Genomic DNA, 16942 nt, shown 5'->3' with positions numbered 1-16942 from the left:
CAGGGGGATTGGACTAGACGATCTTTCAAGGTCCCTTCCAATCCCTAACATTCTGTGATTCTGTGATATTCCAGACCATATGGCATCGTGCTGAACAATAAGTATGGGGGGATTTGGCCAGGGAGGTGGGGCTACTGCTTGGGATCTGGCGCGTCGGTCAGCAGGAGGTGAACCATTGCATTGGGCATCACTTGCTTTGTATTTCCCCTTTTTTGTTCTTCTTCCTCTTCTTCTCCCTTCCTTTTCTGTCCTATCAAACTGTCTTTATCTCAACCCACGAGTTTTTACCTTCTTGTTTTCCCAGTTCTCTCCCCTATTCCACTGTGGGGTGTAGAGGGCAGTGCAGTGAGTGAACAGCTCTGTGGGGTTTAGCTGCCTGCCTGGTTCCACCACGACACCTGCCGAACCACTGCCTGCTTTTGGCGTTCCTGATTAGCGTACTACCAACGTGTCTCTCAGTAGGGCACAATTCTTTGCCTTTAAACTTCTCTTGCAACTTTCCCCTCCTCTGGGCCAGTGCAACAGAGGGAGTCTGTTGGAGGGCCCCCAAGATCCTCGGGGTCTGGAGGGGGGAGGCCCTCAGGCTGAAGATCCTTCCCATGGCAACACAGCCATGTTTGGCTACAGGTGTGGTACACCGTCACAATGGCCATCACAGTGGCCTGCTTATGTCACAGTAGCCACCATCACTCTGCTTTTCCTTCTGGGCCCTATAAAAACAGGAGCCTGGCAGCTGGCCTGCCACTTGCCGAGCTTCAAGGCTTTTGAGCGCCAAGCACGCACGGAAGCAAGAGGAAGCAGAGCAGGAAGACAGGTGGCTGCCCATCTCAGAGGGAGGTGATGAACAGACTGGCGAGGCTGTCAGCATCCAAGTGGACGAGAAGGCCATGTCATGGGAAGACAAAGCAGAACAAGAGAAGGAAGAGCCGCTTTGTCACAAGAGGGATGGCCAGCATTCATATCACCCGTGGCATGCAGAGCATGGCTTTGAAGCCAGGAGTGAGCAGCACAAGGCCGCGATGTGTCCTTTGGCCAAAGAATGGTGTGGGACCACGGCATGCAAATCATCGTGCGAATGACCAGGGGCACAGACTGCCAGACAGCAGGGAGGAGCCCATGAAGGTGGATCCACCATGAGATGAGGGAGAACCTATGGAGGTGGATTCACAAGCAGGGGAGGCAGAACCCATGGAGGTGGATCCACCGCTGACAGGGCAGGCATGGAGCTACCCTGGCATGTCTTTGCTGTCCACCATAACAGCACAGCAAGCTCGTCACAGGAGTGCCCGGCCAGCTCCCTACGTGCAGCGTAGCCTCCATACCCACCATTTACTTGGGCAGAACCACCGCTCTGGACGTCTTGTAGGCTCGCCTGCAAGACATTGCAGAAATAAATAATTCATTTGTTGATTGTTGAGGGTTGTGTGATCCCTTCTTTCCCAACCCCCATCCCTCTTGAAGAATTGGCATCTTTCTTTGTGGACCCCCAAGGGAGAGGGGAGGAGAAGACCTGGCTGCTGTACTGGTGTTACAGGAGTCCCTCAGAGGACCATCGTGGGCCTGGGGAGGGGAGATGCTGGGAGGTGTCTCAGTCTGTGGATGAGAAAGCTAAAGAGAGGGTGCTTGAAGATGGAGTCAGAGCCTCCATGGCAGCGCTGAAAGCATAGCAGCAGACTGAGCAAAGAAGTGAGAGGGGCAGCAGTTCCTCCGGAGAAGGAAAAGGCTTCAGGTCTGCCAGGAAGGAGTGCTGGAATTCAGTGTTGGGGTCCCTTTGAGATGCTTCATGAGGAGCTCATCCCAAGACAGGGCAATGAACAAGAAAACAACCACCACCATTACCACCTGGTAAAAATGCTCTCCTCTCCTATTTGGCGCTTTGGGGACTCCGTGTGTGCTTGTCTCCCCTTCTGGTTGTAGGAGCCCTGCTGATCCATCCTCCAGCCCTCATGAAGAAGTGGCATCTTGTCCTGGTTTTGGTTGGGATGTTGGTAATTTTCTTCACAGTGGCTGGTGTGGTGCTGTGTTTTCGATTTTGAATGAGAATAATGCTGGTAACACCCCGATGGTTTAGTTGTGGCAGAGCAGCGCATACCCAGAGTCAAGGACTTTTCAGCTTCTCATGCTGCCTTGCCAGCAAGGAGGCTGGGGGATGCAGCAGGAGCTGGGAGGGGACAGAGCTCAGACAGGTGACCCAGACTGGTCAAAGGGATATACAGTCCTAGGCCACTCTCCATCATCTTTGGTAAGTCATGGGCACTGGGAGAGGTGCTTGAGGACTGGAGGAAAGCAAGTTTCACTCGGGTCTTCAAAAAGGGCAAGAAGAACCCTGTTAACTACAGACCGGTGAGCCTCACCTCCATCCCTGGTAAGGTGATGGAACAACTTGTCCTTGGCATTGTCTCTAGTCATATCAAGGATAAAAGGGTCATTAGGGGCAGTTAACATGGCTTCATCAAGGGGAAGTCATGCTTGACCAAGCTGATAGCGTTTTATGAGGATATAACTGAGTAGATAGATGATGAAGGCAGCAGACGTGGTGTATCTTGATTTCAGTAAAGCCTTTGACACCATCTCCCACAGCATCCTCACAGCTAAACTGAGGAAGTATGGTCTGGATGATCGGGTAGTGAGATGGACTGTAAACTGGCCGAAGGGAAGAAGCCAGAGGGTTGTGGTTAATGGGACGGAGTCGAGTTGGTGTCCTGTATCTAGTGGAGTCCCTCAAGGGTCGGTACTGGGACCAGTATTTTTCACTATATTCATCAATGACTTGGATGAGGGAATGGAGTGCACCATCAGCAAGTTTGCTGATGACACTAAACTGGGAGGAGTGGTGGACGTGCCTGAAGGCATGAGACAAAACTTGTTTATGGTGTCTCTGACAGAGCACTGGAACAGGCTGCCCAGGGGGGTTGTGGAGTCTCCTTCTCTGGAGACATTCAAAACCTGCCTGGATGTGTTCCTGTGTGACATGATTTAGGTGTTCCTGCTCTGGCAGGGGGATTGGACTAGACAATCTTTCAAGGTCCCTTCTAATCTCTAATATTCTGTGATTCTGTGATTGTGTGATCTTTAAGCTCCCTTACAACCCAAGCTATTCTATGATCCTGTAATTCTATTATATGATTCTTTCAGGCTGAGCACTTTCTCTGTGGTAAAGCAACAGTGCTGTTCCTTCCATCCATCCCCCTGCCAACATACAGGTACTCTGCATATTCTCTCTACCTCATTTTCTTTGAACATCTCAGTATGCTTTTTCTTAGAGGTGGATATGAATAAAAGTAAGCAAAAAAGGAAGACTTCATACCACTTCCCATTTAGGCTTAGTTAAGAAATGTAAGAAGCTTTAGAAGAGAACTCCTTTTGCTAAGATTACTTGGACAGCTGGAACATTAAAGGAATTAAATCTTTTGGATAACCACCTCAATTTTTTCATGTTTCTCATGATGTATTGAAACTGTTCTTTGACCTTAAGGGACAATGGTAGTGAGTCTGCTATAAGTTCAGCAACGAATGGCAGGAGACAAACTGTATCAGACCTTATCCTCAGTCACATGTAGGATAAGTGTAAGAAGATCTGCATGTAAGTGAAAATGTTTCATATGCTCTCTTAATATACCATAATATTCCCAGGCTGTTACTCCATGTATATTCTGACTTAATAACACAACCATTTTTATAGATGTCTATTACTTCTTCCAAACAAAGCAAGACATTACAAATGCAATGTGTTTTAGACAGAATAAGCAGAAATCTTAGTCCCTTTATTCTACTAATAATGTATCAACATCAACACAGTGCTTCTTCAAGTTATTTTAACAAGTGACCAACAGATAATGAAAATGCCATTTAAAGACTAAACTGCAGGGCCAATTTCATGCAGTGTTGAGTCTTTCTATTTCCCATGGGACCGTGACTATCTGGAAGACAGAATTTTTCAAAAGAGAACCATGAAACTCTTAGACATTTTTTAAAGGAAGTACTGTCTTTCTTCCCTTGCATTGGTCTTACGGAAGTATGACCCATTAACCATCTTTGTGCACTTATTTTTATTATTATTATTAAAAAGAAATCAAGAATTTGATGATAGAAAACTACAATCAAGGCTGTATTTTCGGTTTTCAGTGTCTCAGTATTCAATAACCACAAACTTCAGGATGATGTTTATGACAAATCTATGTTTTAAGAAACCTTTCAAACACATGACAAAAACTCAGCCCTCTCTTTATAACCTCCAGCAATACCACCTCGTGCTCTGATCTCTCTAGATTTTACATGCTATGCTAGACAGGTTGACTGCTTGACTGTCAAACTCCAAGGAAAACAGAAGTACTGCTAGTGATTGTGTTGAGTGCCGTACAGTTACCACTGTCCCTGTTCAACACTGAGCCTATCACCTGATACATCTCTGGTGAGCACTGCCTTCTGGAATAAAGGCTGCAAGTCAAGAAGTTTAATCACCCAAAGTCTCATAAGGATCCTACATCAGGGAAAACACCAGTTGCAATGTTGTGTTGATTTACATTCCTCCTGCAGCTATATTCAGAGGCAGAATGCTTAAGTTCTTGTTTGAAATTTTTGTCTCATGTGGTCGACTACGTCATATTTGGTTTTTTGATTTATGCAGCAGAGGTTGGGAAAAAGTGTTTTTCATAAATACTCTTCAGTTTCTTCGAGTGTTTGGAATTAGCTTATGATTTAATATTTATAAAGTATTTTGAAATCTCTGTGAAAGGTGATATAGAGTGCACTTTGAGGGACAATTTCAGATATGCGATGTCAGGCCATTCCAGAGAAGAGCTTAGAAAGACAGCAAATTTAATTTCAATGAATATAACACAATTAATATACTTTGTCAAAGGGGATCCTAGGGCAACCTGCAGATGAGAAAGATGATACACCTGCACAGCCTAAAAGAAATGCAAGAGGAACCTACAAGAACTGTAGGTTCCTGTGGCATGCTTGAAGCTGCATAATCCCACAAGCATGGGACTCATTTATGAATTATTTGTAAGTTGCAAAATTGCAGGGTTGTTTTTGTTGTTGTTGTTGTTGTTGTTGTTGTTTTGTTTGTTTGTTTTGAGAAAGATGCTAAATGACGAATAAGAAAGTTAACTCAATTTTAACATCTAATATCCATCAATACAAGGAGACCATGCCATCTTGCTAAAGAAAACCTATATTTTCAAACACAACGGCCAATAATTACAGTAATTTTCTGTTCCCCAAATCTCTGATTGCCAATATCTTCAGATGGCTTCTCATGTTGTTTTATAGCTGCAGCTATTGCTTAGTGGCTTCCGATGAGCATTTCAGTAAATATTGACTGTTTTTCTTTGAATGGCTGATAGTGTTTAGTTTTATTCAAGTAGGAGCAAACAAGATTTTTTTTTAATAATGCCTCTTTAAAAAAGAGATGAATATAGCATATTAAAAATTATTTTGAGTTGTGCACTACAGAGATCACTGAGTCCATGATGGACTCTAGAGCCATCAGTCTCACTTCTCAGGAAAGGGACCCCCATGAAACCTAAAACAAAAATAATTAAGTCTTACAGGCATTAATAGTCTTCAAAGAAAACAAACAAACAAACAACAAAACTAAACCAAACCAACCAACCAAACAACAAAAAAACAGGTGCCGGAAGCAAATAAGTGAGAACTCAAAGATATACATGGGCAGAGGGAAAGGAAGGCAATTCAATGGAAGATTGGCACAGGCATTGTAAAGGCACTGTGGTTTTGGGTGACAACAGCACATTACTACAGCATGAGGAGTCCTGTTCAATCCTGAACTCAGAATGGAAACATATTACTGCAAGATGTTGTGACACCTCCTCTTCTGCTGCTGCTACTGCTGTTTCTAAGGACTTCTACTTTTTCTGTCTGGGCTGGAGAGCTTCTCTGCTTAATACAAGTCTGCTTGACAGAGCTCACAAAAGGCTGAAAATTGCTTCACTTGCAAGGTGGAGAAAAAATGCTTTTAATGCCCTAAATTTAAAATATGATTGCTTTAACTTACTTCTTCCTGAGGCTTCTGCTACGTGTTTTAGGTGGCAGAGTTATGGTGCTAATGAGCTGACCAGCTCAGATATAGTCTGAGGTGAGTGCCTTGGGAGCCTTGTTTGATAAGTGGTAATGGCAGAAATTTGAGGAATGACCCATCATGATGGCCCCTGATCATGCAGTACTGTTAGAGTACTGTTCTGGTCCTCTCTACCTTAGCAAGTGTATCACTGAAAACAGTTTAAAAAAGGCAGAAAGGATTATCAAAGAGAAATGGCTAAATAAAAGAAGACTCTTCTGTCTGAAAAAGCGATGAGCAGGCCTCAGCATAGCTATAAATGAAGTTGTAATGAGTGGGACTGATTGCTTACTGCATCTTCCCTTACAGGAGCCCAGGGTAAGAAGGGATAAAAAAAAAAAAAGCTAACATATAGGTTAACTTAGCAGTCTGCAATGTGTAGTTTTGCTGTGCTACTCCTTGCCAGAAGATGTTGCAATTATTTAAGTTTACATGGATCCCAGGGAAAGCTGGTGAAGGTCATGGAAAAAAATCCTTGAGGGATTTCTAAATATATATGGGAGTCATGTCTGGCTCAGGAATTACTAGTGCTGCAAAAAAAGTTTGGAGGCTTGGCAGATACTTAGGGAAAATTATATTCTAACTCTGTTTGTTTACTCTGTTAAGACACTCACTTTTGTGCCTTCTGAGGGATGAACGCAGGGCTGGAAGGACTTGGTCTGACCAAAGATGATTCATATTTTCTGGCATGCAAGTGGAAAGAAGTCCCACCGTAGGCTCTGCCTGGGTTGTCCAGGTTTGCCGTGCTGGTTTGATCACATGCAGTAAGAAAGAGCAGTAGTGCAAAATAGCACTGAGGAATTGAATGATCTATAGGTATTATGTGCTACAAGAAGGAAAGGAGCAACAAAGAAAGTACCTGTGGTGGAAAAACGGGCAGTTAAAAGCTGTATGAGAGTTTAAACTCCCTGGAAATGGAAGAGTTTTAAACAGCACTTCACTTTGCCTTTGCTAGCAATGGATGTCAGCAAAAGGCTGAGATTCAGAAGGTAGTCTTCTTTCTAACAATAGCTAGCTCTGAAGCTCTTGATGTGTTTAATAGCTTCCACTTAACTCATGTAGAATACACTGACTGTCTATTCTGTAAAACTGCTAGAAATATCTGAACATTCCTTCATTCTACAGGGAAATTAAATTGATGAAGAGGCTAAGAGGTTTAAAAAAAAAAAAAAAAGTGAGTAAAAGTTGAACCCATGCATGAGTTCAGTATCAAATTGAGGCTGAACAGCCATTTTTTGTAGTCTAGAACAATAGGAGGTGGTGCTAAGATGGCAGAAACATGCAAGAGATGAGAGTATGTGCAATGTACTCAAAGACCTAAGGTTAAGAGGTCAGATAGGTTTTCATAAGCAAAACAAGCAATGGTTTCATAGAATTTCATAGAATGGTTTGTGTTGGAAGGGACCTGGAAGATCATCTAATTCTAAGACCCTGCCATAGACAGGGACACTTTCCACTACACCAGGTTGTTCCAAGCCCCATCCAACCTGGCTCTAAACACTTCCAGGGATGGGGCAGCCACAGCTTCCCTAGGCAACCTGTTCCAGTGCCTCACCACTCTCTGAGCAAAGAATTTCTGGCTAATATCTAAAAAAACCTTCCCTTTTTTAGTCTAAAACCATTACTCCTTGTCCTATCCCTACACTCCCTGGAAAAGTCCCAGCTTTTCTGTAGGCCCTCTTCAGATACTGGAATGCTGCTATAAGGTCTCCCTGGAGCCTTCTCTTTTCCAGGCTGAGGGACCCCAACTCCCTCCGCCTGACTTCATAGGAGAGGTGCGCCATCCCTTTGATCATCTTTGTGGCCCTCCTCTAATTCTAATTCTCATTCTAATAGGTCTATGTCCTTCTTGTGCTGGGGGCTTCCAGAGTTGATTGAAGATTGGGTCTCACAAGAGTAAAGCAGAAAGGGAGAATCACCTCTCTCAACATGATGGTCATGCTTCTTTTGATGTAGCCCAGGATACAGTTGGCTTTCTGGGCTGCAAGCTCACATTGCTGGCTCATGTTGAGTTTCTTTTCAACTAATACCCCCAAATCCTTCTCCTCAAGGCTGTCTCAATCCATTCTCTTTCCAGCCTGTATTTGTGCTGGGGATTGCCCCAGCCCAGATGCAGGACCTTGCACCTCGTTGAACTTGAAGTTCACACAGGCCCACCTCGCAAGCCAGTCAAGGTCCTTCTGGATGGCATCCCTTCCCTCCCATGTGTTGACTGCACCATACAGGTTGGTGTCATTGGACAAACTTGCCGAGGGTGCACTCAGTCACACTGTCCATGTCACCGACAAAGATGCTAAATAGTGCTGGTCCCAATACTGACCCTGGAGGAACACCACTCATTACTCATCTCCACTTGGACATTGAGCAGTTGACTGCAACTCTTTGAGCGCGACCATTCAGCCAAAGACAAGAACTCTGCAATGAGATATTCTTCATTTTAAGCTGAACTTTATCAGCAGGTAATAAAAGTGCTGCTAGATGCATACAGTCAGAACTGGCAGCAGCAAAGCATGGGTAGATTGAACAAATAAATCTCAGTTTTCATTATATATGCTTATTTCTATTAAATCTATGGGTAAACTAGACACACATGCAAATAACAAACTAGAAAACAAAATCTGAACACTATCAAGAAAAATTTTCTGTGTTCTTATATTAAAAGCATGACTGCCCAGGGTCTTAAATATGTGAGGCAACAGGTACTGAGAATCTAAACAATCTGAAAGACTTAACAGAACAGTGGTGAATCACAATAAAAGTAATACTAAAATGTAGTTGAGAATCCCCCAAAAGTATACATTAATATATATTGATACAACACCATCAAAATTGTTGGCTATTTATTCAGAAATACTGAATGCCATTATGCTCAAATACACAGGGAGACTTTGGTCTTTCCAATAAAATATTTCTATTTAGCTAAAATTTATTGTAATCCCTGTAATTTACAGATGGTTGGTGTTGGATGAAAGTGACCATATGCAATTTATTGCTCCTACCAAAATGCAAGTCTGAACATGCTGTCCTGACAAACATGGTTCTTTTGTACAGCATTTGAAAAAGTTTAATAGATCAAGAGACTAGAAATACCTACTGTGTATCTCAATCTGATAAAAACGCCCCATCTGATCTCAGACAAAAATGTTTCCACTGAGGGACAGGGCTAACACTAAAGGTAAGACCTTAAAGAAAACAATGAAAACTATCATTGAGTTGTGCTTCAACCAATATAATCTTCAAATCTCAGGATGAAAAATGCTGTATTGAACTAGCCATCTTGTTAACTGTCTGCAAGAGATAACAATTGCCTTTGCTTGTATGGCTGGCATTAAACAAGAACAAGTGAATTTCCTGTAACTCTGCTAAAGCTTTAACAGAATTTCATTGACCCAGGTAAAAGACAGGTTGTCTTGAAGATTAATACTTTTAGAAAATGTATTTCATATAATTAGACTGATTTCAAACTGTAAATTATATCAAAATACTTTGGGGGAGTTGCTCAAATTTAGCTTTAATAGGGGAATTGAATATTCACTTCAGAAGCGGTAGCAAGGGGTCATAATGCCAGAGATGGGTGGTGGCTGCTACCTGAGACCCTGACAGAGGGTAGCCTTTTGTGCCAATGTATAGAGCTATTAGCCCTACAAAAACATCATTTAAATCTAAAAAACTTTGCAAACTGTTTATTGAATAGCAGTTCTTACATTGTTTCTAGGCAGGAGATGTATGTCGGAACAGGGCCAGTCCTGTATTGCTTGCACTGGTGTTGATTAAATTAAACAGTTTTCCTCTTCAAAGTAAATCACTTTCTTAGAATTTCAGAATCCAGCTATTTCTGTTTCCATTGAGAGGAACTTTGTCATGGGATAAAGGTTTAATCCCCAATACACTGTGCATTTTAATCAGTTTAAATCTTTCTGACATTTCACAATCAATGGGTTTTAATAATCTTTGGGGGGGGGGAAATTACACTAAAGGCAAGCAGTAATACTTTTCTGGTTTCCCTCTTTGCTTCTACTTGCTTTTTATTTCACTATTATGAAACTTAGCATGAGACCCAGATCTCTTTTTTTTTTCTTCCTTTTTTTTTTTTTTTTTTCCTCAGGCATTCATCTTCTCTTGATGATTTTTCATCTTATGAAGCTCTAATCCTCTGTTTGTGACAACATAATCATTTCCACAGCAGCTAATTGCAATATTTGTAACCACTGATTAGAACTACAGGTGGGGATATGTAGTCAGGATCTACTGAATTAAAAAAAAAAAAAAAAAAAAAAGTCCCAGACAAGCCAAAATACATGATAGAGAACAGAACTGTTTTCACAATTGTGTTTGCAAAGCAATTCTTCTTTTAATGCAAACAACCACAACAGTTTGATGTAAGCATTCACAGACAGCAGAGGACTTCTCTAGACAGCTTTTCAGTGACTTGTTTTCCCTTATGCTCTCCCTATAGGAACAATATACCAGGTGAATAGAATTGTAGTTTCTTTTTCTGGAGCCACAGAAAAGCAAACTAATGTTTTTGTCAGTCTGAGGTCTCTTTCTGAATGACTAGAAACTGGAACAAAGCACAGAATTTTGTTTTTATTAACCACTAAATGTTTGCTTAGAGACAGAATGAGAAAGAAGGAAATATCAAATAATTTTACTGTAACATGGAGAAAGGTGAATAATTTGCCCTGAGGTGAAGGCATACCGTGGCATTGTCCCAGCCCCAGAGCAGCAAGTGGCTGTAGCTTACCTGTATTCCCTGCCTTCTTGCCCTCCTTATTGGCATGCTTTAATCATCCTTTCACATCCAACCAGGCAACACTGAGCTGGATCAAGCAAAGCTGAGAGCTCAGCTCATCCTATTACCTTGATTTTTAACTTAGACCTGTAAAAGTAGCTTTCCACATTGTTCCTAGAACTGCAGTCACAACATTTTATTGACGTGTTTTGTGCATTGCAGTCTTGAATTTTTGAATCAGAAATTAATGGGATAATTACAAGGGAAAATGTTTTGGAGACAATAGAAGAGGAGAAGGCATTTTAGCTCTGAGCATGAAGGTGGGCTTCTCCATGCATCTATTCCTCCCTGCAGTGTTTCTTCCTTCAGATTGCATGAAGGCTGCTACACACAGCAGGAAAGATTAAAAAGGGCTGTGACAATCTAGCCCTGAGAGAAAAATAGAGTACAGACATGAAAATAGCTAGACCAGGCTTAGATAAAACAAAAAGCAAAAACTATGCTTTTATTCACTCTTTGTCTTGAACCTAATTCAACCTATATTTCTTTGAGGACTGAAAATGTTTATTCAGATCTTTATCACAAATCTAAGAGAGAGAGTAGTTTTAATACCAGGTTTCATGCTGTGGAAAAGTAGAAAATATTATTAACTAATAGTTTTTCTGGCCTTTCACTTTTGACTAGTAACTAATGGTTTGATTCAGGAATTGGTTATTAAATGGAAGTTTGAAAATATGAACAGACTAACAATAAAACCAACTTGAAAAAGACAAAGGAATTTTTCCTCCAACTTTTATTTAAGTGGCCCTTACACCTAAGAAAATCACCTCTAAGTCAATACTATTGATTACATTTCAAAACTCATTACTATGACAGTTTGAAGTGAAGTGGCAGGTTATCAGCCTTTGATTTAGATCACATTTATCAGCACTGTAATTTAAGATATATTTTTTACAAGGGTTTGAAACTTCACTTGCCACAATTTGTAAGATTTCAGTCATTAATCAAGTATGTGTTACTTGCAAGGACATTATGGTTTGGTTTTTGTTTTTGTTGTTATTGTGTAAATAACCCAGTTCCATTCCAAACCCATAAACGGAGAAATCTGTATATATACTGTAAATACTTCTAATGACAATGTGCATGTACATGTGTACTAATCAATTCAAATAAATCAATGCTTCATTTTTGCATTCACCTTCAGTGATATTCATTGAGTGACCATGACGATCGATTAAAAAGGATTTATAGTCTCAGTTACAGAATCTTTTCAAATTATTTCAAAATTGATATGGACAAGATTTTTCCTGTAATGGGAGTTGTGCACTGCTCTGTTGGAAAAAGAAATGTTCTTCAGGAGAATGGAAAAAGTTGAATGTTGTGTATATCACAAAAAATAATTTGAAACTCTAATTGTGAAGCAACTGCAGTTGCCTTTGCTCTCTAATAGAAGAAATCAGTCGTGGGTAACCAAATATAAAAGTAAAACAAAACAAAACAATCAAAATTGCTGTGGACAAAGACATGGATTAAGTGCTTTGGTGTTTTTCTTTCTGCTTGTCAAAAAATGGTTATAAGTAACACTGAGATAACTACTGTCAGGCTGCGGTAGTCCTCACAGAACAATAAATTGTGAAATATTTTGCTCAGGAAAATTGTGATGTACTCTTTTCTTGAAAACTGGGCTACTACCTGTACATTTTCTGTCCTTATCACTGTAGGATGTTGCCTGGCTGCAGATACAATGGTCTGTCACCACAGTGGAATTGTCAGCAAGTCACTTCAAGACCTGTTGTTGCTTGGCCTCACTTGTAGGTACTCCAGTGGGTCTTCTGGTGAGACGGAGTTCACAGAAGTGCTCCCTTTTCCACTTCCACCCCTTGATTCCTACTTCTTTTATCCTGTCTAACAGTGTCAGCTTTTAGACTCCAGCCTGTTATTACTGTTATATCCAATAATTTCTCCCTCTTTTAGACCACTTCTGAAAAAAAAGCGTTTTTATTTGTGGAGATCCCCATTTACGCATCTTTGCAGCCCCAAACCAGAGGGTCTATCAGTTCATACTGTATGATTACCTGAAAATAAAATCGATGTCATATCATAGAACAGAGTTTGCTCCATCTAGAATCCTCAAGGGATATTTCCTTTGTGATCCCCTGGTGACTTTTAAAACTTGGCAAGGACACATGGAGCATCTGCTGGTTGGCCTAGCAGTATAGTGTTATGTTTGTGGTCTTTATTTCTTCAGTCCACTGAACTGAAACAGCCAGCTGCTGAAGTAAGTGCACAAAATGGTTTGTCCTTAAACCCAAGTTGAGGACTTAGGACAGACAGCAGTGAGATCAACTTTGGGTTACTGCTACAAGGTTGAGATTCCTGTTATTCCCTTGTAAAATGTCAGTGCCAACATGGGTAAGAAGTGCCATACTTATTCTTCCAGCTTGGAATAAGTGAGGGTGACAGTTCCTGTCATTCTTCTGGCCAGTTCTCTCCCAGAAGCTCCCTGCCTATTTAACCTTTTTCTAGACAGAATTGGAGTCTGTGACCACAACAGACAGTTACTACTGAGAGCAATTCATCTGCTGAAGTGTCCATTCCTGAATGCTACTGAGGCAATATGTGAATGTAATACTAAAATTGCAACTGTTCATAGGCAATTCAAATAAAAGACTGAGTTTGACGTTTGAATTGCTTATGGTGAAAAATTTGACCAATGAAGTCCTCAGAATTAGGTGACAAATATGTAAAAGTCTACAGGAATACAAAATAACCTGTGTTTTGTTGTGGTATATGTTCTTACCTTTGACTTATGTGATTTCACCAGATCGAACAGTGACCAGTTAACTATCTGCCATAGTATCAAGATTGGTATAAACTGGTATTTCCTATGCTCTAAAAAATAGTGCTGGGAGATGAACTGTTTGCTATCAGCCTAAATAATAGTTAGATGATTGACTACATACTTAACTTAATCAGCCTTCTTGCTAAAATGTTACTTGGGAATAGAAATATGGGGGAAAAAAATAGATCTCTGAATATTTGTGTCCATCTATATTCTATATTAAACAAAGTGTAATTATTTCTCCCATTCCTCCAAATGGTGTAGGGTTAGACAGATTTAATTTATTGGACCGATTATTGAACATATTACATTGTTGGACAGATTTAATTTATTTAACAACAAGCAAATAAAACATCAAGACAGAGAAGAGCAAAATGGACAGATATAAAAGCATCTAGACTAGGATTAATCAGTTGTTCAGAATGCCCTTGAGACATTCCATCATATTAGACAATTTATTCAACTCTTAAGAGTTCTACTGTTAGTATGATCAGAGATGAACAGATTATTGATAACAAATATTGTAATTGATGAGTTTAGTCTCTTTAGATCAAGAATTGCCTGTGGAAAGATTCTTGAATTTAGCAGTTTGATTTTACTCAGCAGTGTTGATTTCTTTCTTTTTCTTTCCTACTATTATTACACTGTGAGGAATATAATATGAATATTTTAAATCCAAGATTGGAAGTTGGGCCTGTATTATTAGTTGCAGTTTTTCATATAGCTTCAGAATCCAGGTCTGATTGATACATTTTCCCTTGTGAAAAGGCATGTGACTGAGGAGGCCAAAGAACAGAAAGTATGTTTCAGATTGTTAGCATTGGCCTGGACCGCAAGATTTTTTTTGGCACTCATAATTTCTAAAATCAGCAATTTAACATAGGATTTTTATGGCTGTGTTTCAGGTGTCAGACTTGTTTTCCTTCTACCACCTGCATGATCTGCTTGTGAAGGGAAAGTCAAAGCTCTGCTTTTCTAATAGCTCTGTTTTAGGCTTACACACTAGGGCGGTGTGATCCCATGACACAGTGAAATGTAAAATAAAAAAGTATATGTAAGATTTATGACAAATCTGGTATAAGCATTTGAATGTACAACTTCAAAAATGATTTTCAACTTAAGTGGAAGGCATGCAGATTTTCATGGCAGCCACAAAATGAATAATGGCTTTTGAAACTTTAGCAAATGTTAGAGCATATCATATAGTATTCTCCTGCACTTGAAAAATTAAGGAAGAAACTACAGACAAAGATGGATGAAAAAAGAAAAGTATTATTTACTCTGAGAAAGAAAATGGTGTTGCTCTGCATTTTTCCCGAGAAATCTGGCTAATGGGAAATTAGCCTATCTTTTCTTTCTCTTCTCAGTTCAGGTTGTAATTGGCATTCTGCGTCCTTGTTTGTTTTCTGTTGGAACTGTTACTTGTTAGAGTGTTTTACTTCCTTCCCTATCTCAAAAGTGTTTGTACTTTTCTTTTGATTGTGTTTAGTGCCATTTCATCTGTGTTTGCAATTTACTCTGCTTCCATATTTGCAATGTACTCTGCTTTTCTGTCAGATTTTAAGTATGTTTGTCTAGCTGATTATGTGATAGACCTTTTTTTTTTTTCTCTTAATTATTGTAATTTCTTTTTGTGTGTATGTATGTGTGTGAAATGGTGCTTTAGAACAGTTTAGTATCAATACAACCGCCGCACCATTCATTTACAATGACTGGAGAGAACTTCCATTTGCAATATGGGAGAATCTGCAAGAGAAAGAGGTAAGAGAGAGAAATACAGCTAAACAAAAAGGGATAAATGAACATGAAAGATTTCTTGAGCTTCAGAATTTTGAGCCTGGAAATGAATTGCAGCTGTGTGCACGCATACATCTGGGGGCAGATTTTCTAGTTTAGCCTAGCTCATTCTAAATGCTGAGGGCAAGCTAGTGGAAAAGAAAGAAAATTACAAATATTTATTGTCAAGATTGCAGCAAAGGAAGACAGAAAGAGGACAACTGCAGAGAAAGAGCCAGGAAGAAGAAGGATATGTATAGAAGTGTGTATTTTATAACAGAGAGAGATATGTAGGGGGCATATTAAAAAAGAAAAAATCATGAATTAGAAACGTACTAGGGAACAAAGCTTGGTAATATTATGAAACTAAGAGCCTCCTCCTTTCATTTATATTTAACTGGGAAAAAAAAGGAGGAAGAATTTCAGCAAGCCAACTTTTTCATTTCTCCAGAAGATTACTATGCTGTTTTATCTGGGATTGTGATAGAAGTTACATTTTATATTCCCTTTATATTTTGGCAGGGAGCTGACACTGTTATTTACATGCATTATGTGGTTATGTTTCATTACACAGTATAATAATATGACAGAGCTAAATGACAAAGTCCCTGGTGAACATTTTAAGCGGTACACATCCCAGGACTGCCGTAAACAGGCTAAATTACAAATTCATGGACTGGTGAATATGGCCATTCGGCGATATAGGAATGGTTCATCTTAATAGACAATATGTTCTGCTGAAAGGGCATGGGCAATAGGACAGTGCTTTATTTATTTATTTACTTAAGGGCTGAAGTAGGAACATCAAGGAAAGAATGCACAAATGTGCTTAAAACACAAGGCAGAAGAAGCTTTGTGGTTGTAAAGAGTTATCCAGAGTCAGGAAAAGGCTACAGACTTTAATTATGATTTCACCAGTATCTTCGACTGTTTCTAAAGAAAGGAAAATGGTACTCACAGGTTAATTGCAAATTAAAGGTAGGGCTTAGGAATGAAATACTGAGATTTTGTTAGCAATTAATTATTCAAAAAGCTCAGTCAAATATAAATAACTGCCCCAGGAGTCTAAGCATGGATTGTGAACTTGATCTCTCTGCCTCCATCTATTATCCTCCTTGTCACCTTTCCCTGCCAGTAACGTCTACAATGAAGTCACGCCATTTTCATCTTCAGCAAAAGATATGTCACTCCTGTTCCTGACTTTAGGTAAAAACTGCAGAAAAATGCTGTGGATGGTGAGACTGTGAGTTAAAGCAAAAAGCATTATAGACCTTTTTTAAAATTACTTTTTACTTTTTAATATATGGATTGAGAAGTTTGAAGGAACAAGGGAAGAAAAATGCCAGGTAGAGAAGAAAACAAGACAAAGAAATCTTTTCCAAGCCTTTTATTCAAAATAAACTTTGTTTTAATGCTTCTAGTTACTCTTAATGTGTAACTACTATTGATTCTACATGATTATTCTGTGAGGAGAATATTTAACACCCACTTTTCCCACAACTGTGCG

Source organism: Cygnus atratus, chromosome 2 (assembly GCF_013377495.2).
Source record: "Cygnus atratus isolate AKBS03 ecotype Queensland, Australia chromosome 2, CAtr_DNAZoo_HiC_assembly, whole genome shotgun sequence".
NCBI lineage: Eukaryota > Metazoa > Chordata > Aves > Anseriformes > Anatidae > Cygnus > Cygnus atratus.
Note: the sequence above shows the minus strand (reverse complement) of the source record.